The sequence below is a fragment of the Lithobates pipiens genome, unplaced genomic scaffold (genome assembly GCF_037356315.1).
Source record: "Lithobates pipiens isolate NorthernLeopardFrog02 unplaced genomic scaffold, aLitPip1_a1.2 Scaffold_30, whole genome shotgun sequence".
NCBI classification, from domain to species: Eukaryota; Metazoa; Chordata; class Amphibia; order Anura; family Ranidae; genus Lithobates; species Lithobates pipiens.
Window position 1 is genome coordinate 32,336,717 of NW_027507791.1, and position 22,955 is coordinate 32,359,671.

Genomic DNA, 22,955 nt, shown 5'->3' on the forward strand with positions numbered 1-22,955 from the left:
TGAGGTTATGTGCCTTCTATAGTTACAAGACATCATGGCTGACTTAGGCAGGGCCCCCCCCCCCCCCATCACAGAAAATAGGTACAGGAACTCAACCACAACCCCCTTTCACCCCACATCAAATTGTGGGTGTGGGTCTTAAAAGGGGCAGGATGGGGGGGGGGGGGGGGGGAATCAACCAGTGGGGGTGTTGACATCTGCACTGTACTCTGGACACCTACACCTCCCTTGCCGCCCCCCCCCCAATCTTGCCCTCAGTGGGAGCCATTGGGAGACAAACTGTCACTTGTAAACACAGACGCCAGACTTCTGTGTTTACAAGTGATAGAGGTGAACAGGAAGCAGAACCAGGAGGTGGTGGAACTGAGGTCCACCAAGTTCCAGCTGAAAAAAAAAGTCCTGGACTTAGGAATTCTGAACATCCTTCGTCGTCCCCGCACAGTTTTTGGGGTGCCAAGTGGGGACACTAGTCCTGAGGGCCTTGGGGGCCCTCAATCTTCCTCCCACTGTATTTCCCCCAAATTTATTTCCTCCCACTTCCTGTTTGGCTATGGAGCCCATCAGCTGACTTTGACAAGTTCTTAGCCTCCCGACATGCTGTAAAAAAAAAAGCGACCACCCAATCACTTTTACAGCACTGTCAAGGGCCATCTAATCCCCACCCCCTTTCCCCGTTCCTAACACCTGCAGTGGTTTCCCGTTCCTCTTGGGAGCCCCGGGATTGGGTAGAAATGGTCTGGACAGCTTCACACCGAGGAGATGGAAGATTCCTTTCCCCGATCTCCTTGGTGACCAAATGAACCTGGAAGTGACAAAGGGATTTTCTTTGGTTTTCAGAGCCACCATTCCCTTTTTAACCCCCTTCCCTCTGACCCCCTCACGGCCCTTTAAGCGTTCTAAAGGCTGGCGGAGGCCGGCAGTCGGGTCACATGATCGGAAAAGCTCCAGTTACTTGTAAGTATTGGGTTTAGGGGTAAGGGGTTGTCAGAAGGGGTGACTTTCCTGGGCACCATGGCATTATGTGAGGTTTGGGGGCAACACAAGGAGATTGGGGGGGGAATTTGAGTTGGGAGGGGGTATCAAGTTGGGTATCCAACTCTCTGCCCAATTGGATCCAATGTTCCGGTAGGCTCTGTGCCCAGTTGGATCCAATGCTCCGGTAGGCTCTGTGCCCAGTTGGATCCAATGCTCCGGTAGGCTCTGTGCCCAGTTGGATCCAATGCTCCGGTAGGCTCTGTGCCCAGTTGGATCCAATGCTCCGGTAGGCTCTGTGCCCAGTTGGATCCAATGCTCCGGTAGGCTCTGTGCCCAGTTGGATCCAATGCTCCGGTAGGCTCTCTGCCCAGTTGGATCCAATGCTCCGGTAGGCTCTCTGCCCAGTTGGATCCAATGCTCCGGTAGGCTCTCTGCCCAGTTGGATCCAATGCTCCGGTAGGCTCTCTGCCCAGTTGGATCCAATGCTCCGGTAGGCTCTCTGCCCAGTTGGATCCAATGCTCCGGTAGGCTCTCTGCCCAGTTGGATCCAATGCTCCGGTAGGCTCTCTGCCCAGTTGGATCCAATGCTCCGGTAGGCTCTCTGCCCAGTTGGATCCAATGCTCCGGTAGGCTCTCTGCCCAGTTGGATCCAATGCTCCGGTAGGCTCTCTGCCCAGTTGGATCCAATGCTCCGGTAGGCTCTCTGCCCAGTTGGATCCAATGCTCCGGTAGGCTCTCTGCCCAGTTGGATCCAATGCTCCGGTAGGCTCTCTGCCCAGTTGGATCCAATGCTCCGGTAGGCTCTCTGCCCAGTTGGATCCAATGCTCCGGTAGGCTCTCTGCCCAGTTGGATCCAATGCTCCGGTAGGCTCTCTGCCCAGTTGGATCCAATGCTCCGGTAGGCTCTCTGCCCAGTTGGATCCAATGCTCCGGTAGGCTCTCTGCCCAGTTGGATCCAATGCTCCGGTAGGCTCTCTGCCCAGTTGGATCCAATGCTCCGGTAGGCTCTCTGCCCAGTTGGATCCAATGCTCCGGTAGGCTCTCTGCCCAGTTGGATCCAATGCTCCGGTAGGCTCTCTGCCCAGTTGGATCCAATGCTCCGGTAGGCTCTCTGCCCAGTTGGATCCAATGCTCCGGTAGGCTCTCTGCCCAGTTGGATCCAATGCTCCGGTAGGCTCTCTGCCCAGTTGGATCCAATGCTCCGGTAGGCTCTCTGCCCAGTTGGATCCAATGCTCCGGTAGGCTCTCTGCCCAGTTGGATCCAATGCTCCGGTAGGCTCTCTGCCCAGTTGGATCCAATGCTCCGGTAGGCTCTCTGCCCAGTTGGATCCAATGCTCCGGTAGGCTCTCTGCCCAGTTGGATCCAATGCTCCGGTAGGCTCTCTGCCCAGTTGGATCCAATGCTCCGGTAGGCTCTCTGCCCAGTTGGATCCCATGCTCCGGTAGGCTCTCTGCCCAGTTGGATCCCATGTTCCGGTAGGCTCTCTGCCCAGTTGGATCCCATGTTCCGGTAGGCTCTCTGCCCAGTTGGATCCCATGTTCCGGTAGGCTCTCTGCCCAGTTGGATCCCATGTTCCGGTAGGCTCTCTGCCCAGTTGGATCCCATGTTCCAGTAGGCTCTCTGCCCAGTTGGATCCCATGTTCCAGTAGGCTCTCTGCCCAGTTGGATCCCATGTTCCAGTAGGCTCTCTGCCCAGTTGGATCCCATGTTCCAGTAGGCTCTCTGCCCAGTTGGATCCAATGTTCCAGTAGGCTCTCTGCCCAGTTGGATCCAATGTTCCAGTAGGCCCACACACTACATCTAAAAGCAGATTGTAATGTGTGTAGGCTAGGCCTGGGATATTTAAAAGGAACGCTCCCTTCACCTTTAGACTTGAAAGCCCTACCCTTGAATTGATCGGTGGCAGTTTCTCAGCATCAAAGAGCGTTACGCTACACTTGTACAAAAATAAAATAAAAAAAATAAAAAATGTGCATTATCAGTGGTATTTTGCCCCAGAAAGACTTGAGGAATGTCACATCGTTGGTATACAAACACATAGAAGATAAGGAGGATGGAAGAGATTACATAGCAACGCGGACTTCCCCTCACCGTTTCTACCTTTGCAACCTGTCCGACATATGAGAATACCGCCACCTGGCCTGCCAGGATACCCGATACACCCCGATCACTGACCGCCCGGCCTATACTCCTCCAAGGAGGACAATTACAACATATACAGCGCCTTGAAAAAGTATTCATACCCCTTGACATTTTCCACATTTACAACCAAAAAAACGTAAATGTATTTTATGTGATCGACCAACACAAAGTGTCACATAATTGTGAAGTGGAAGGAAAATTATACAAATAAATATGTGAAAAGTGTGGGGGAGGGGCATTTGTATGGCGCCCCCCGGAGTCAATACTTTGTAGAACCCCCTTTCTCTACAAGTCTTTTTGGGGGTGTCTCTACCAGCTTTGCCCATCTAGAGAGGACATTTCTGCCCATTCTTCTTCTTCTTTGTAAAATATCTCAAGCTCTGTCAGATTGGATGGAGAGCGTCTGTGATCAGCAATTTTCAGGTCTGGCCACAGATCCTCAATGGGATTTAGGTCTGGACTGTGACTGGGCCATTCTAACACATGAATATGCTTTGATGTAAACCATTCCATTGTAGCTCTGGCTGGATGTTTCGGGTCGTTGTCCTGCTGGAAGGGGAACCTCTGCCCCGGTCTCAAGTCTTCTGTTGGAGTCGGCAGGTTTTCTTCTAAGATTGTCCTGTATTTGTCTCCATCCATCTTCCCATCAACTCTGACCAGCTTCCCTGTCCCTGCTGAAGAAAACCATCCCCACCACATGATGCTGCCACCACCATGTCTCACGGTGGGGATGGTGTGTTCGGGGGATGGGCGGTGTTAGTTTCCCCACACATAGCGTTTTACTTTTAGGCCATAAAGTAGAATTTTGGTCTCATCTGACCAGATCACCTTCTTCCCCATGTTTGCTGCCCCCTCCCCCACATGGCTTCTCACAAACTAAAAACAGGACTTCTTATGACTTTCTTTCTCCAATGTCTTTCTTCTTGTCACTCTTCCATAAAGGGCAGATTTGTGGAGAGACGACTAATAGTTGTCCTGTGGACAGATTCTCCCCCTGAGCTGTGGATCTCTGCAGCTCCTCCAGAGTTACCATGGACCTCTTGGCTCTTCTCTGATGAATGCTCTCCATGCCCGGCCCGGTCAGTTTAGGTGGACGGCCATGTCTTGGTAGGTTTGCGGTTGTGCCCATACTCTTTCCATTTTCCGATGATGGATTGAACAGAGCTCCGTGAGATGGTCAAAGCTTGGGAGATTTCATTATAACCCAACCCTGCTTTATACTTCTCCACAACTTCATCCCTGACCTGCCTGGTGTGTTCCTTGGCCTTCATGATGGTGCTTGTTCACTGAGGTTCTCTAACAAACTTCTGAGGGCTTCACAGAACAGCTGTATTTATACTGAGATTAAATGACACACAGGTGGACTCTAGGTGACTTCTGAAGGCAATCAGTTCCTCTAGATCTTAGTTAGGGGTATCGGAGTAAAGGGGGCTGAATACAAATGCCCCTCCCCCCACACTTTTCACATATTTATTTGTATCATTATGTGTCACAAAACAACATAAAACACCGCCTGCGAATAAAAAAGTCAAAATGAAAGAAAATAGAGATATTAAAAAGAAGGCAAAGATGTGGAGGAAACCAAAAAACATCAAACCAGGGGGCGCCATGGCAAGAATTAAGGGGTGAAAAAAAAAAAAAAAAAAAAAAAAAAAGAAGAGTAAAAAATAAAAAGTAAAAATATAATAATACACAAACACAACCAGATCTACAGAAACGGTGAAGGGAAGGAGAAGGATTTGAGTTTGTAGCAACCCAGACCTCCGGAAAGTAGAGGGAAGGGATTGAATGTCCCCGTTTATGGAAACCCCCCCCCCCCCCATGAGTAAGGGAAGGGATTGAATTTCCCCCTCTGCGTTTGTGGCGACCCAGACACCCCACTGGGATGGTAAGGGAAGGGAGTGAACTTCTATTTGAGTTTTGGTAACTTATATAACCCTCAGGTAAGGGAAGGGAGTGGGAAAACCCTCATACTTATTTCAAACCAACCCTTCTGCAAGTAGATGGAAGAGATTGAATTTCCCAGTTTGTGGCAACCCAGACCATTCACGGGTAAGGGAAGGGAGTGGATTTCCCTTTCTGTTTGTGGCAACCCTGACCCTCCACGGGTAAGGGAAGGGAGTGGATTTCCCTTTCTGTTTGTGGCAACCCAGACCCTGCACAGGTAAGGGAAGGGAGAGGATTTCCCCGTTTGTGGCAATCCAAACTCTCCACGGGTAAAGGGAAGAGAGCAGACTTCCCTTTCCCGATTGTGGAAATACACACTCTTCATGGGTAAGGGGAAGGGGAATTTCCCTTTCAGTTTGTGGCAACCCTGACCATTCACGGGTAAGAGAACGGATTTCACTTTGTGGCAACCCTAGTCCTCCACTGGTAAGGGAAGGGAGTGGACTTCGCTGTTTGTGGCAACCCAGACTTCCAATGGGTACTGTAAGGGAATGGAGTGAATTTGAGTTTTGGCAATGTGGATCCCTCCCAGGTAAGGGAAGGGAGTGGGAAAGCCTTTATACTTATTGCAAACAAACCCTTCTGCAAGTAGATGGAAGAGATTGAATTTCCCCGTTTGTGGCAACCCAGACCATTCATGGGTAAGGGAAGGGAGAGGATTTTCCTGTTTGTGGCAATCCAGACTCTTCGCAGCAAAGGGAAGGGAGCGGATTTCCCTTCTTCTCAAAGTCCCCGTGATTGACAGCCTGAGGAATAATATACGACCTTCAGGTAAGTCATCCGCCCGAAGAGAACAAACCGATCACATGACCCCCCGATACTGACCACCGGAGAATAAGGACTTATATCTGGAGAGCGGTGATGTCACTCCCGTAGAATATACCTTATATCTGGAGAGCAGTGATGTCACTCCCTGTAGAATATATCTTATATCTGGAGAGCGGTGATGTCACTCCCGTAGAATATACCTTATATCTGGAGAGCGGTGATGTCACCCCCTGTAGAATATATCTTATATCTGGAGAGCGGTGATGTCACTCCTGTACAATATACAAGATATAAAACAGTAGTTATCTCACCAATCCCGGTGGCCGGTTTCGCTCTCTTCCCGTGGCGGTTGGGCGATCGGCACAATCGCCGTGTGATTTTCCCCATAGACCGGACAATCTCATCATGTGCGGAGGACACAATCCCCGGCGTGGTTTGGACGGCTCTACACTTTATGTTGTTGGAGACGCACATTGGAGGGGTGGGGGGGGGGGGCGCGATATAAGATTACAGAATCCATGTTTGTTGCTAGAACACGAGGCGTCAATAATAATAAGAAGAATAGGGATTGTGTCACCGGTGCCCAGAGGGAGGATCGGGATCACAACACCTTCTCTGACCAGCCACAGACCCGACAACAATGAGAGCCCATCCTCCACCTGGGGGGGGGGGGGGGAAACCAACAGAGATACCACCCCCATGAAGAAAACTCGCCGTTTTGCTACCAAGATCAACCAATACAACCTGGGATTCAGGGGACACTAATAAATGCGACACACAGGGGGGGGGGGGGGGGGGAGATGAGGGGACACTAATGAACGCGACACACGGGGGGGGAGATGAGGGGACACTAATGAATGTGACACACAGGAGGAGATGAGGGGACACTAATGAATGTGAGACACAGGAGGAGATGAGGGGACACTAATGAATGTGAGACACGGGGGGGGGGGGGGGTAGATGAGGGGACACTAATGAATGTGACACACAGGAGGAGATGAGGGGACACTAATGAATGTGACACACAGGAGGAGATGAGGGGACACTAATGAATGTGAGACACAGGAGGAGATGAGGGGACACTAATGAATGTGAGACACGGGGGGGGGGGGGGGGGGTAGATGAGGGGACACTAATGAATGTGACACCCAGGAGGAGATGAGGGGACACTAATGAATGTGAGACACAGGAGGAGATGAGGGGACACTAATGAATGTGAGACACAGGAGGAGATGAGGGGACACTAATGAATGTGAGACACGGGGGGGGGGGGGGGGGTAGATGAGGGGACACTAATGAATGTGACACAGGAGGAGATGAGGGGACACTAATGAATGTGAGACACAGGAGGAGATGAGGGGACACTAATGAATGTGACACACAGGGGGGGAGATGGAGGGGACACTAATAAATGCGACACACAGGGGGGGGGGGGGGGGGAGATGAGGGGACACTAATGAATGTGAGACACAGGAGGAGATGGGGGGGACACTAATGAATGTGAGACACAGGGGGGGGGGGGGGTAGATGAGGGGACACTAATGAATGTGACACACAGGAGGAGATGAGGGGACACTAATGAATGTGAGACACAGGAGGAGATGAGGGGACACTAATGAATGTGACACACAGGAGGAGATGAGGGGACACTAATGAATGTGAGACACAGGAGGAGATGAGGGGACACTAATGAATGTGACACAGGAGGGGAGATGAGGGGACACTAATGAATGTGACACACAGAGGGGAGATGAGGGGACACTAATGAATGTGACACACAGGGGGGAGATGAGGGGACACTAATGAATGTGACACACAGGGGGGAGATGAGGGGACACTAATGAATGTGACACAGGAGGAGATGAGGGGACACTAATGAATGTGACACACAGGGGGGAGATGAGGGGACACTAATGAATGTGACACACAGGGGGGAGATGAGGGGACACTAATGAATGTGACACACAGGGGGAGATGAGGGGACACTAATGAATGTGACACACAGGGGGGAGATGAGGGGACACTAATGAATGTGACACACAGGGGGGAGATGAGGGGACACTAATGAATGTGACACAGAGGACTGAGCTATGAGGAAGTTTCCTCCAATGATGAAGTGTTTATGCCCGGCTCTGACCTGTGAAGCTTACAATCTATTCGTTCATCTTATGCTGACCTCACACACTTCAATAAATCAATTTATTTTCTGATAGGAATAACTGATTTATAGTAGACAATCCGTTCGATCGATGGACACACACGGGGAGCTGGATTTCAATGAAATGTCCACATGGGATTGTAAGCGATTGATCACATCTCTGATTCCACCATCTGATTGATCAAAATCTGATCACATTCATGATCAAAAGTATCTCAGTGCTGCCAATCAATAATATTCCAACCCGGCTCAAATCCCATACAAATCAATCGGAAAGGAAAGTGATAGCTAATCGATTGGATAAAAAGTCATGATGGAGAATGACGGAGAAAAATGAACGATGAAGGAAAAATGAATGATGGAGAATGATGAAGAAGAATGACGGATGACGGAGAAGAATGACGGAGAAAAATATATGATGGAGAATGAGGAATGGGGGAGAGAATAATGAAGAAAAATTAAGAATGACGGGCGACGGTGAAGAATGACGGAGAAAAATATATGATGGAGAATGATGAATGGTGGAGAGAATAATGAAGAATGACGGGCGACAGTGAAGAATGACGGGCGACAGTGAAGAACGACGGGCGACAGTGAAGAACGACGGGCGACAGTGAAGAAACGACGGGCGACAGTGAAGAACGACGGGCGACAGTGAAGAAACGGGGGCGACAGTGAAGAACGACGGAGAAAAATATATGAATGGAGAATGATGAATGGCGGAGAGAATAATGAAGAAAATTACGGATGACGGTGAAGAATGACAGAAGAATGACGGTGAAGAATGACAGATGACGGTGAAGAATGACAGATGACGGTGAAGAATGACAGAAGAATGACGGTGAAGAATGACAGAAGAATGACGGTGAAGAATGACAGAAGAATGACGGTGAAGAATGACGGAGAAAAATATATGATGGAGAATGATGTATGGAGAATGATGAATGGCGGAGAGAATAATGAAAAAAAAAATGACGAATGGGAGAAGAATGACGGATAAGAATGACAGAGAAAAACATATGATGGAGAATGATGAATGGAGAATAATGAATAATGGAGAATGACAAAGAATAAATGGATAAAAATGGAGAACAATGAATGACGTTGAATAATGATGGATAATGGAGAAAAATGGAGACTAATGAATGGCGAAGAAGAATGGAGAATGATGAAGAATAATGAATGATGGAGAAGAATGGAGAATGATGAAGAATAATGAAGAATAATGAATGATGGAGAAGAATGGAGAATGATGAAGAATAATGAAGAATAATGAATGATGGAGAAGAATGGAGAATGATGAAGAATAATGAAGAATAATGAATGATGGAGAAGAATGGGGAATGATGAAGAATAATGGAGGAGAATGATGAAGAATAAAGGAATGATGATGTGAGCGTGTGACCACCATAGGATCCGGCGCGGTATCTTCTAGCAGCGCTGCTGTAAAGCTGGCCTTGTGTGGGTACAATGCACGCTGCTGTGGCCTGACAAGTGGACCCTGCCCTGCAGAGCTTGCACTCTAATCTGTCCATCTACAGGTATAAAACACACACAACTGGGAGGATTTGAAAATTGCACGAAGGCCGGTTGGCTCTGAGCCACGGAGCTTGCAATCCATCGCCTCCTACTGCAGACTATGAGCCTGATGAACGATGGGCGGCGCAACATTTAGATTATTGCGAGTAAATGTCGCAATTCATGACGTGTTATTTAAAAAATAATAATAATAATATTGCGGCCTGAGAGAGGATCGCCGGTGCGATATTAAAATGGTGCAGAATGCAGCTAAATGCTACGCGTGTTCCTGTAGAACCCCAACTAATTATATATATATATATATATATATATATATAAAAAAAATAAAAAAACGGACAGCGCTATATAAAGTACCTTAAATAATAATAAAAATGACAAATAGCAAAGTCCCCATTGGTCGCAATTTGAGCGAAAGATCATTAAAGCGAATCAGCGGCTCTGACCAATGGCGGACTCCGGAGCTGCAGGGCATGTAGTCTGATCTCTCTGGCTGCATGACACAGATTAGGCAAGAAAAGCAGGTTATACTAAAATTTGCTGGCGAGGGTAGAATGGGGGGGGTTGGGAGGCACCAACATCTTTCAGGCCCTGGGGAATCCCAAAAACGTACTTTAGTATGAGGCATGCATAGGAAAAAGCAGTTAAAAAAAAAAAAAAATAATTCTAAACAGGTGAGGTCGGGATAGGCCGTGCGTCATACGAACATTCCCATTGGTTGAGATTTCAGAGGAATGTTGCAATTAAACGGTGAAACAAAAAAATAAAATAAAAATGTAAAAAAAAAAAAAAACCACAGTGAAAGATTTTTAAATGCATTAAATGTGACAAGCAGTAGGTGGCGCAGGAGTCTTTATAAGTCACTTAGACGTGATGAAGTGTCGCCGCTTGCGACTTTTTTTTTTTTTTCTGACAATTTCACACTGGTTGGGCCCACATGCGGAAAAAAAAATTAAACTAAAAAATGTATGTATGTATGTATATATATATATATATATATATATATATATATATATATATATATATATATATATATATATATATATAAAAAAACAACAACAACAACCACCTCAAAGTAAGCGACGCAGAACGCATCATAACGGTTCCTGGGACACAATAAGATAATTTGTTGCATTTTGCACATTTTTTTTTTTTTGCGACAATTACACACAAATTTTCCCGGCCGGAATGTCACGCTCGGCGCCACTGCTCAGGCCCCGTGTTAAAATGTCACATGCGCAGAAAAAAAAAAAAAAAAAAAAACGCAATAAGGGACGCAGAACGCTTTATAAAACGGTCGCTGGGAATTTTGCAAACTTTTTTTGCATCAATTTTGCACATCATTTCCCCAATCGGTATGTGACGCTCGGCGCCACCGATGGGGCCTTACGTAAAATTTTGCATGCACAGTGACACAGATCGCTTTATAAAAAAAAAAAAAAAAAAAGATCACTGGGACGCAATAAGATTTTCTGCAACAATTTTGTGCGCGATTTCCTCGGTCGGAATTTCTTTGAAGGTGCCCTGCGTATATTTCACGTGCGCAGGATATGCGGTAAGAGACGCAGGATTCTTTATAGTGGTCGATGGGATGCAAATTTGCGTAAATGCCACATGCGCAGGAAAAAAAAAAACAAAAAAAAAAAAAAAAAAAAAAAAAAAAACGCTGAACGCTTTATAGCGGTCGCAATAAGATTATATGTTGAATTTTGCCAACTTTTTTTTTTTGTGACAATTTTTCACATAATTTCCTGGTCGGGACGTCACGCTCGGCGCCACCGATGGGGCTCTACGTATATTTCACATACGCAGAAAACGCAGTAAGTGACGCAGAACGCTTTATAAAAACGGTGGCTGGGACGCAATAAGTTTCATTTTTTTGCAACAATTTTGTGCGTAATTTCCTTGGTGGGAATTTCTTTCATCGGGCCCTGCGTATATTTCACGTGCGCGGGATAGGTCGGTAAGAGAGACGTAGGATTCCTTATAATGGTCGATGGGACGAACTTTAAGGGTGAAGATTTCACACATAAAATTTCCCCCATCGCAATTTTGCGCCAATTGTTTATTGCTCCCCTTGTTTTTTTTCATTCAACAGTTTTCCCGTCACTACAATTGGTCACAAAAGCAAGCGTTGTGCCATCGGACAACCTGCAGAGCTTGCGCTCTAATCTGTCCTGTTGCAGAACCAGTTGTAGAAGGTTTGATATGCGGGACGCACTGACAGCCGCTGAGCATTTCTTAGACCGCAAAACTTGGACGGCATTTCCCCCAAAATGAAAAACAGTGCTTGGCTCTGAGCCGCGGAGCTTGCAATCTATCCCCTTCCACTGTAGACCAAGGCTGCGCTCTCACCTCGGAGCCTACATTTGCATGCCCCCTTTTTTCCATAGTGTTATCATTGAAGTCTATGGGGCACCTGTAAAATATTTCTGGCGGGCGGATACGCAGCGTACACGAACCAGAGGCGGTGGGTATAGGGATGGTGGAGGCGATGGTACAGTTGGCACCTTATTCCTTTAAAGCCGAACACATATGAATTACACGGGTTCTGTGGCTGATCAAGGTGGTAATTGAACTCACTCGGTGCCTTATCTGCATTTAATTAGCCTCAGAACCCGAGTAATTCAAAGGGATGAGGTGGCAACCTTAGGTGGTGTTAGTGACGATGGTGGTGGGAGTAGTAGTGGTGATGATGATGGTGGTAGTTGTAGTGGTGGTGATGATAGTTGTGGTAGTAGTGGTGATTGATAGTGGTGATGATGGTGGTAGTAGTGATGATAGTAGTAGTAGTAGTGGTGATGATGGTGGTAGTAGTGATGATAGTAGTAATGATAGTGATGGGGGTAGTAGTGGTGATGATGGTAGTAGTAGTAGTAGTAGTGATGGTGATTGTAGTGATGATAGTTGTGATGATGGTAGTAGTAGTGATGGTGATTGTAGTGATGATAGTTGTGATGATGGTAGTAGTAGTGATGGTGATTGTAGTTGTGGTAATGATAGTGATGGTGGTAGTAGTGGTGATGGTGGTAGTAGTAGTGATGGTGAGTGTAGTTGTGGTGATGATAGCGATGGTGGTAGTAGTGGTGATGGTGAGTGTAGTTGTGGTGATGATAGCGATGGTGGTAGTAGTGGTGATGATAGTGGTAGTAGTGATGGTGATTGTAGTTGTGGTGATGATAGTGATGGTGGTAGTAGTTGTAGTAGTGGTGATGATGGTGGTAGTAGTGGTGATGATAGTAGTAGTGGTGATGATGGTGGTAGTAGTAGTGATGATAGTGATGGGGTAGTAGTGGTGATGATGGCGATGGTGGTAGTAGTGGTGATGGTGGTAGTAGTTGTGATGATGGTAGTAGTTGTGATGATGGTGATTGTAGTTGTGGTGATGATAGTGATGGTGGTAGTAGTGGCGATGATGGTAGTAGTGGCGATGATGGCGATGGTGGTAGTAGTGGCGATGATGGCGATGGTGGTAGTAGTGGCGATGATGGCGATGGTGGTAGTAGTGGTGATGATGGCGATGGTGGTAGTAGTGGTGATTGTAGTAGTGGTGATGATAGTGATGGCGGTAGTAGCTGTAGCGATGATAGTTGCGGTAGTAGTGGTAGTGGTGGCGATGATAGTTGTGGTAGTAGTGATGATGATGATAATAATGATAGTGGTGTTGGTAATGATGATGGTGGTGGTAGTAGTGGTGATGATGATTGTGGTAGTAGTGGTGATGGTGGTAGTAGTAGTGATGGCGGTATCGGTGATGCTGGTGGTAGTAGTGGTGGTGATAATTGTGGTAGTGGTGGTATCAGTGATGATGGTGGTAGTAGTGGTGGTGATAATTGTGGTAGTGGTGGTAGTAGTGGTGGTGATGGTGGTATCAGTGATGATGGTGGTAGTAGTGGTGGTGATGATGGTATCAGTGATGATGGTGGTAGTGGTGGGGATGATGGTATCAGTGATGATGGTGGTAGTAGTGGTGGTGATGATGGTATCAGTGATGATAGTGGTAGTAGTGGTGGTGAGTGATGGTGGTTGTAGTAGTGATAGTGGTATCAGTGATGATGGTGATATCAGTGATAATGGTGGTAGTAGTGGTGGTGGTGATGATGGTATCAGTGATGATGGTGGTTGTAGTGGTGGTGATTGCGGGGAAGATGATTGTGGTAGTATCGGTGATGCTGGTGGTTGTAGTGGTGATGATTGTGGTAGTAGTAGTGATGGTGGTATCGATGATGCTAGTGGTAGTAGTGGTGGTGAGTGATGGTGGTTGTAGTGGTGATGATTGTGGTAGCAGTAGTGATGGTGGTATCGGTGATGCTAATGGTAGTAGTGATGATGATGGTGGTGGTAGTAGTAGTGATAGTGGTATCAGTAATGATTGCGGTAGTAGTGGTGGTGATGGTATCGGTGATGCTGGTGGTAGTAGTGGTGATGATGGTATCGGTGATGCTGGTGGTTGTAGTGGTGATGATGGTATCGGTGATGCTGGTGGTTGTAGTGGTGATGATGGTATCAGTGATGCTGGTGGTTGTAGTGGTGATGATGGTATCGGTGATGCTGGTGGTTGTAGTGGTGATGATGGTATCGGTGATGCTGGTGGTTGTAGTGGTGATGATGGTATCGGTGATGCTGGTGGTTGTAGTGGTGATGATGGTATCAGTGATGCTGGTGGTTGTAGTGGTGATGATGGTATCGGTGATGCTGGTGGTTGTAGTGGTGATGATGGTATCGGTGATGCTGGTGGTTGTAGTGGTGATGATGGTATCGGTGATGTTGGTGGTTGTAGTGGTCATAGGGATTATAATGGTGGTGGTAGTAGTAGTGATAGTGGTATCAGTGATGATGGTGGTAGTAGTGGTGGTGATGATGATGATGATGATGGTATCGGTGATGCTGGTGGTTGTAGTGGTGATGATGGTATCGGTGATGCTGGTGGTTGTAGTGGTGATGATGGTATCGGTGATGCTGGTGGTTGTAGTGGTGATGATGGTATCGGTGATGCTGGTGGTTGTAGTGGTGATGATGGTATCGGTGATGCTGGTGGTTGTAGTGGTGATGATGGTGGTTGTAGTAGTAGTGATAGTGGTTGTAGTGATGATAATGGTGGTTGTAGTAGTAGTGATAGTGGTATCAGTGATGATGGTGGTAGTAGTGGTGATGATGGTGGTTGTAGTAGTAGTGATAGTGGTATCAGTGATGATGGTGGTAGTAGTGGTGATGATGGTATCGGTGATGCTGGTGGTTGTAGTGGTGATGATGGTATCGGTGATGCTGGTGGTTGTAGTGGTGATGATGGTATCGGTGATGCTGGTGGTTGTAGTGGTGATGATGGTATCGGTGATGCTGGTGGTTGTAGTGGTGACGCTGGCGGTGTTGGTGGCGATGCACCGCTGCACGTCAGGCGAAGACGGGTTTACGGTTTGGCAGCGCTGCCATAATGACAGGTTTTATCTCTCCGCAATCTAACACCAAAACCAGCGAGGTCATTTTGAGCGACTGTCACCTGCGGAGCTTGCAATCTAAATCACCCTAAAAGCACAAAGAATACGGATACACCCACCACAGTCACAGGTGGTCCCCCTGACCTGCAGAACATGCAATCTAATCTGTACATGTATGCCCGATACACAGGAAGTCCCGCTGTCAGGGTGTAACGAGAAAAGCTGCCCCCTCCCCTCCCCCTTATTTTATAAAAAAACACAAGCTGTTCTGATTGGCAGCTGCCCCCTGAGCCGCAGAGCTTGCAGTCTGATCTCTCAGGCTAGGCAGGCGTAGGGAAAAGCTGTTTATAGCATTTCTAGGGTGGCAGGAGGTCAGACATTTTCTGCATGGAGGGGGGGGTGTCACCAACATCTTTCAGGCCCTGGGGAATCCCAGCTTACCTTGGTATCAGGGAGGACTGGGTGCTGGATGATCCCTGCTGAAGGCTGCTGAGATCAAGTTGCCTGTGTCATGGCTCCAAGCTCCCCTCCCTTCCTCTGTGATGGCTGCAGATCATCCCACCTTCCTCCTCCATGTTGCTCCTCCTCCCCACCCCCTCCCACCTGCTCTCTGGTGTCAGCAAAGCAAACACACTCTGCATGCATAATATCGCCTTTTCTATCGCTATTTATAACTCCCATCGCTCGCCGACTTCCCAAATATTTCCTGCGCCGCCGAAAAAAAAGCCCTTTCTATCGGATGCAGGGAAAAAAAATTCCAACTGGAAAGTCCTAAAAATGGTCAAAAATTTCCTGCTTAAAGGATCAGACCACCTGAAAATGGTATTTCATTCTTGTATCTCCCATTATGAGGGGTTCCCACCATCCCTGTGCTGAGTTCCCGGGTCTGTACACCCGCTGTGCCCATTATGAGGGGTTCCCACCATCCCTGTGCTGAGTTCCCGGGTCTGTACGCCCGCTGTGCCCATTATGAGGGGTTCCCACCATCCCTGTGCTGAGTTCCCGGGTCTGTACACCCGCTGTGCCCATTATGAGGGGTTCCCACCATCCCTGTGCTGAGTTCCCGGGTCTGTACACCCGCTGTGCCCATTATGAGGGGTTCCCACCATCCCTGTGCTGAGTTCCCGGGTCTGTACGCCCGCTGTGCCCATTATGAGGGGTTCCCACCATCCCTGTGCTGAGTTCCCGGGTCTGTACACCCGCTGTGCCCATTATGAGGGGTTCTCACCATCCCTGTGCTGAGTTCCTGGGTCTGTACACCCGCTGTGCCCATTATGAGGGGTTCCCACCATCCCTGTGCTGAGTTCCCGGGTCTGTACACCCGCTGTGCCCATTATGAGGGGTTCCCTCCATCCCTGTGCTGAGTTTCCGGGTCTGTACACCCGCTGTGCCCATTATGAGGGGTTCCCACCATTCCTGTGCTGAGTTCCCGGGTCTGTACACCCACTGTGCCCATTATGAGGGGCTCCCACCATCCCTGTGCTGAGTTTCCGGGTCTGTAGCCCGCTGTGCCCATTATGAGGGGTTCCCTCCATCCCTGTGCTGAGTTTCCGGGTCTGTACACCCGCTGTGCCCATTATGAGGGGTTCCCACCATCCCTGTGCTGAGTTCCCGGGTCTGTACACCCGCTGTGCCCATTATGAGGGGTTCCCACCATTCCTGTGCTGAGTTCCCGGGTCTGTACACCCGCTGTGCCCATTATGAGAGGTTCCCACCATCCCTGTGCTGAGTTCCTGGGTCTGTACACCCGCTGTGCCCATTATGAGGGGTTCCCACCATCCCTGTGCTGAGTTCCCGGGTCTGTATACCCTCTGTGCCCATTATGAGAGGTTCCCACCATCCCTGTGCTGAGTTCCCAGGTCTGTACACCCGCTGTGCCCATTATGAGGGGTTCCCACCATCCCTGTGCTGAGTTCCCGGGTCTCTACACCCGCTGTGCCCATTATGAGGGGTTCCCACCACTCCTGTGCTGAGTTCCCGGGTCTGTACACCCGCTGTGCCCATTATGAGAGGTTCCCACCATCCCTGTGCTGAGTTCCCGGGTCTGTATACCCGCTGTGCCCATTATGAGAGGTTCCCACCATCCCTGTGCTGAGTTCCCAGGTCTGTACACCCGCTGTGCCCATTATGAGGGGTTCCCACCATCCCTGTGCTGAGTTCCCGGGTCTCTACACCCGCTGTGCCCATTATGAGGGGTTCCCACCACTCCTGTGCTGAGTTCCCGGGTCTGTACACCCGCTGTGCCCATTATGAGGGGTTCCCACCATCCCTGTGCTGAGTTCCTGGGTCTGTACACCCGCTGTGCCCATTATGAGAGGTTCCCACCACTCCTGTGCTGAGTTCCCGGGTCTGTACACCCGCTGTGCCCATTATGAGGGGTTCCCACCACTCCTGTGCTGAGTTACCGGGTCTGTACACCCGCTGTGCCCATTATGAGGAGTTCCCACCATCCCTGTGCTGAGTTCCCGGGTCTGTACACCCGCTGTGCCCATTATGAGGGGTTCCCACCATCCCTGTGCTGAGTTCCCGGGTCTGTACACCCGCTGTGCCCATTATGAGGGGTTCCCACCATCCCTGTGCTGAGTTCCTGGGTCTGTACACCCGCTGTGCCCATTATGAGGGGTTCCCACCATCCCTGTGCTGAGTTCTCGGGTCTGTACACCCGCTGTGCCCATTATGAGGGGTTCCCACCATCCCTGTGCTGAGTTCCTGGGTCTGCACACCCGCTGTGCCCATTATGAGAAGTTCCCACCACTCCTGTGCTGAGTTCCCGGGTCTGTACACCCGCTGTGCCCATTATGAGGGGTTCCCACCATCCCTGTGCTGAGTTCTCGGGTCTGTACACCCGCTGTGCCCATTATGAGGGGTTCCCACCATCCCTGTGCTGAGTTCCTGGGTCTGCACACCCGCTGTGCCCATTATGAGAAGTTCCCACCACTCCTGTGCTGAGTTCCCGGGTCTGCACACCCGCTGTGCCCATTATGAGGGGTTCCCACCACTCCTGTGCTGAGTTACCGGGTCTGTACACCCGCTGTGCCCATTATGAGGGGTTCCCACCATCCCTGTGCTGAGTTCCCGGGTCTGTACACCCGCTGTGCCCATTATGAGGGGTTCCCACCATCCCTGTGCTGAGTTCCCGGGTCTGTACACCCGCTGTGCCCATTATGAGGGGTTCCCACCATCCCTGTGCTGAGTTCCCGGGTCTGTACACCCGCTGTGCCCATTATGAGGGGTTCCCACCATTCCTGTGCTGAGTTCCCGGGTCTGTACACCCACTGTGCCCATTATGAGGGGTTCCCACCATCCCTGTGCTGAGTTTCCGGGTCTGTACACCCGCTGTGCCCATTATGAGGGGTTCCCACCATTCCTGTGCTGAGTTCCCGGGTCTGTACACCCGCTGTGCCCATTATGAGGTGTACCCACCACCCCTGTGCTGAGTTCCCGGGTCTGTACACCCGCTGTGCCCATGATGAGGAGTTCCCACCATCCCTGTGCTGAGTTCCTGGGTCTGTACACCCGCTGTGCCCATTATGAGGAGTTCCCACCATCCCTGTGCTGAGTTCCTGGGTCTGTACACCCGCTGTGCCCATTATGAGGGTTTCCCACCATCCCTGTGCTGAGTTCCCGGGTCTGTACACCCGCTGTGCCCATTATGAGGTGTTTCCACCACCCCTGTGCTGAGTTCCCGGGTCTGTACACCCGCTGTGCCCATGATGAGGAGTTCCCACCATCCCTGTGCTGAGTTCCCGGGTCTGTACACCCGCTGTGCCCATTATGAGGAGTTCCCACCATCCCTGTGCTGAGTTCCTGGGTCTGTACACCCGCTGTGCCCATTATGAGGGGTTCCCACCATCCCTGTGCGGAGTTCCTGGGTCTGTACACCCGCTGTGCCCATTATGAGGGGTTCCCACCATCCCTGTGCTGAGTTTCCGGGTCTGTAGCCCGCTGTGCCCATTATGAGGGGTTCCCTCCATCCCTGTGCTGAGTTTCCGGGTCTGTACACCCGCTGTGCCCATTATGAGGGGTTCCCACCATTCCTGTGCTGAGTTCCCGGGTCTGTACACCCACTGTGCCCATTATGAGGGGTTCCCACCATCCCTGTGCTGAGTTTCCGGGTCTGTACACCCGCTGTGCCCATTATGAGGGGTTCCCACCATTCCTGTGCTGAGTTCCCGGGTCTGTACACCCGCTGTGCCCATTATGAGAGGTTCCCACCATCCCTGTGCTGAGTTCCCAGGTCTGTACACCCGCTGTGCCCATTATGAGGGGTTCCCACCATCCCTGTGCTGAGTTCCCAGGTCTGTACACCCGCTGTGCCCATTATGAGGGGTTCCCACCATCCCTGTGCTGAGTTCCCGGGTCTGTACACCCGCTGTGCCCATTATGAGAGGTTCCCACCATCCCTGTGCTGAGTTCCCAGGTCTGTACACCCGCTGTGCCCATTATGAGGGGTTCCCACCATCCCTGTGCTGAGTTCCCGGGTCTCTACACCCGCTGTGCCCATTATGAGGGGTTCCCACCACTCCTGTGCTGAGTTCCCGGGTCTGTACACCCGCTGTGCCCATTATGAGGGGTTCCCACCATCCCTGTGCTGAGTTCCTGGGTCTGCACACCCGCTGTGCCCATTATGAGAAGTTCCCACCACTCCTGTGCTGAGTTCCCGGGTCTGTACACCCGCTGTGCCCATTATGAGGAGTTCCCATCATCCCTGTGCTGAGTTCCCGGGTCTGTACACCTGCTGTGCCCATTATGAGGGGTTCCCACCATCCCTGTGCCGAGTTCCTGGGTCTGTACACCCGCTGTGCCCATTATAAAAGGTTCCCACCATCCCTGTGCTGAGTTCCCGGGTCTGTACACCCGCTGTGCCCATTATGAGGGGTTCCCACCATCCCTGTGCTGAGTTCTTGGGTCTGTACACCCGCTGTGCCCATTATGCGGGGTTCCCACCATCCCTGTGTTGAGTTCCCAGGTCTGTACACCCGCTGTGCCCATTATGAGGGGTTCCCACCATCCCTGTGCTGAGTTCCCGGGTCTGTACACCCGCTGTTCCCCTTTTTGAGGGGTTCCCACCATCCCTGTGCTGAGTTCCCGGGTCTGTACACCCGCTGTGCCCATTATGAGGGGTTCCCACCATCCCTGTGCTGAGTTCCCGGGTCTGTACACCCGCTGTGCCCATTATGAGAGGTTCCCACCATCCCTGTGCTGAGTTCCCAGGTCTGTACACCCGCTGTGCCCATTATGAGGGGTTCCCACCATCCCTGTGCTGAGTTCCCGGGTCTCTACACCCGCTGTGCCCATTATGAGGGGTTCCCACCACTCCTGTGCTGAGTTCCCGGGTCTGTACACCCGCTGTGCCCATTATGAGGGGTTCCCACCATCCCTGTGCTGAGTTCCTGGGTCTGCACACCCGCTGTGCCCATTATGAGAAGTTCCCACCACTCCTGTGCTGAGTTCCCGGGTCTGTACACCCGCTGTGCCCATTATGAGGAGTTCCCATCATCCCTGTGCTGAGTTCCCGGGTCTGTACACCTGCTGTGCCCATTATGAGGGGTTCCCACCATCCCTGTGCCGAGTTCCTGGGTCTGTACACCCGCTGTGCCCATTATAAAAGGTTCCCACCATCCCTGTGCTGAGTTCCCGGGTCTGTACACCCGCTGTGCCCATTATGAGGGGTTCCCACCATCCCTGTGCTGAGTTCTTGGGTCTGTACACCCGCTGTGCCCATTATGCGGGGTTCCCACCATCCCTGTGTTGAGTTCCCAGGTCTGTACACCCGCTGTGCCCATTATGAGGGGTTCCCACCATCCCTGTGCTGAGTTCCCGGGTCTGTACACCCGCTGTTCCCCTTTTTGAGGGGTTCCCACCATCCCTGTGCTGAGTTCCCGGGTCTGTACACCCGCTGTGCCCATTATGAGGGGTTCCCACCATCCCTGTGCTGAGTTCCCGGGTCTGTACACCCGCTGTGCCCATTATGAGGGGTTCCCACCAGATATATGATGTAGGTAGGTACATGGGGTCAGACAGTTTGGTAACAGTTGGGGCTCCACTTACCCTATAGAAGGAAGATCTCGGGGCGGGTAGATTGGAGGTTAGTGATGGACGAACTTCCGACGGGACGTTTCGCGAACGCGAAACGCGAACGGACACAAACGTTCGCGAAAACGACCGTTCGCCGCGGGCTCCATTGACTTCAATGGGAGGCGAATTTCGCAAACCTTTAGGTCGAATTTGCGGCCACGGGGTAATTATTAGGGGGTAGCACGTAGTCCCACCACCTGGACAATAGCATAATACATGTATGAGGTGAATTTGGGATCGATAACTACAAGCATTTTTTTTTTATTTGGGAAATTGTTCTGACAATTCAGGACTATGGAGCTAATGAAGGCAATGGAGGAGAGGGAAGGTCAGGGACCAGGGTAGGCAAACAAGAGGGTGCAGGAGATACAGAGCACTGACAGCAGCACCGTAATACAGAGCACTGACATCAGCACCGTGACATACAGCGCTGACAGCAGCTCCGTGACATACAGCGCTGACAGCAGCTCCGTGACATACAGCGCTGACAGCAGCTCCGTGACATACAGCGCTGACAGCAGCTCCGTGACATACAGCGCTGACAGCAGCTCCGTGACATACAGCGCTGACAGCAGCACCGTGACATACAGCGCTGACAGCAGCTCCGTGACATACAGCGCTGACAGCAGCTCCGTGACATACAGCGCTGACAGCAGCTCCGTGACATACAGCGCTGACAGCAGCTCCGTGACATACAGCGCTGACAGCAGCTCCGTGACATACAGCGCTGACAGCAGCACCGTGACATACAGCGCTGACAGCAGCTCCGTGACATACAGCGCTGACAGCAGCTCCGTGACATACAGCGCTGACAGCAGCTCCGTGACATACAGCGCTGACAGCAGCTCCGTGACATACAGCGCTGACAGCAGCTCCGTGACATACAGCGCTGACAGCAGCTCCGTGACATACAGCGCTGACAGCAGCTCCGTGACATACAGCGCTGACAGCAGCTCCGTGACATACAGCGCTGACAGCAGCTCCGTGACATACAGCGCTGACAGCAGCTCCGTGACATACAGCGCTGACAGCAGCACCGTAAGCAGCCCCAGGAGGAAGTCAGCACAGCACAGGGATGGTGTGATCCCCTCATAATAAGAACCCCCAGGAGGAAGTCAGCACAGCACAGGGATGGTGGGAGCCCCTCATAATAAGAACACCCAGGAGGAAGTCAGCACAGCACAGGGATGGTGGGAACCCCTCATAATAAGCAGCCCCAGTAGAAATATGACACCGCTCAACCTCTTCAAAGAGGAGGGTAGGGGCATATAGTACGGTGTGCTTTTTTGGGTCAGGGAAGTGAGCCAAATGAATTAAGAAGGTCTGTGTGCTTGATTCCAAAAATTGTTTATAGACATATACATGGTCTACTGATCACATGTGTTGAATTCCTCCGAGATCCATGCCTCATTCATTTTTAGAAATGTGAGGTAGTTAACACTGTGGTGAGCTAGGCGAGTACGCTTATCGGTCACAATCCCCCCTGCTGCGCTGAACGTCCTTTCGGACAGGACACTGGATGAGGGGCAAGCCAACAGTTCGATTGCAAATTGGGCAAGCTCTGGCCAGAGGTCAAGCCTGCCCACCCAGTAGTCCAGGGGTTCATCACTCCTCAGAGCGTCCACATCGGCCGTTAACCCAATGTAGTCGGACACCTGACGGTCTAGGCGTTCCCTGATGCTGGATCCGGATGACACCTGTCGATGGGTCGGCTGAAAGAATGACCTCATATCCGAAGTCACCAACACATCTTCAAACCGGCCTCTTCTTGCAGGCGCTGTTGGATTGGTACCCGCAAATCCTTCTCTGGGAGTGGGAATTGCTCCTCTGCCAGCGCACGCAAAAGCAGAATGCAGCATTTCTCGAAGCAAGGCCTGGAAGTGCTGCATTCTGACAGCCCTCTGCGACGGCGGTA

At 50.6% G+C, this 22,955-nt stretch overlaps 1 protein-coding gene across 1 annotated transcript in view; it reads right to left on the reverse strand.

Annotated features, from left to right (window-relative positions):
* The window catches only part of B4GALT3 (beta-1,4-galactosyltransferase 3), a gene marked incomplete in the record, with an annotated part of 26,007 nt that extends 10,477 nt beyond the window's left edge, over nucleotides 1-15,530 (reverse strand). The window contains 1 exon segment of the mRNA XM_077463960.1: nucleotides 15,404-15,530.
* Nucleotides 15,531-22,955: the final 7,425 nt, after the last annotated feature.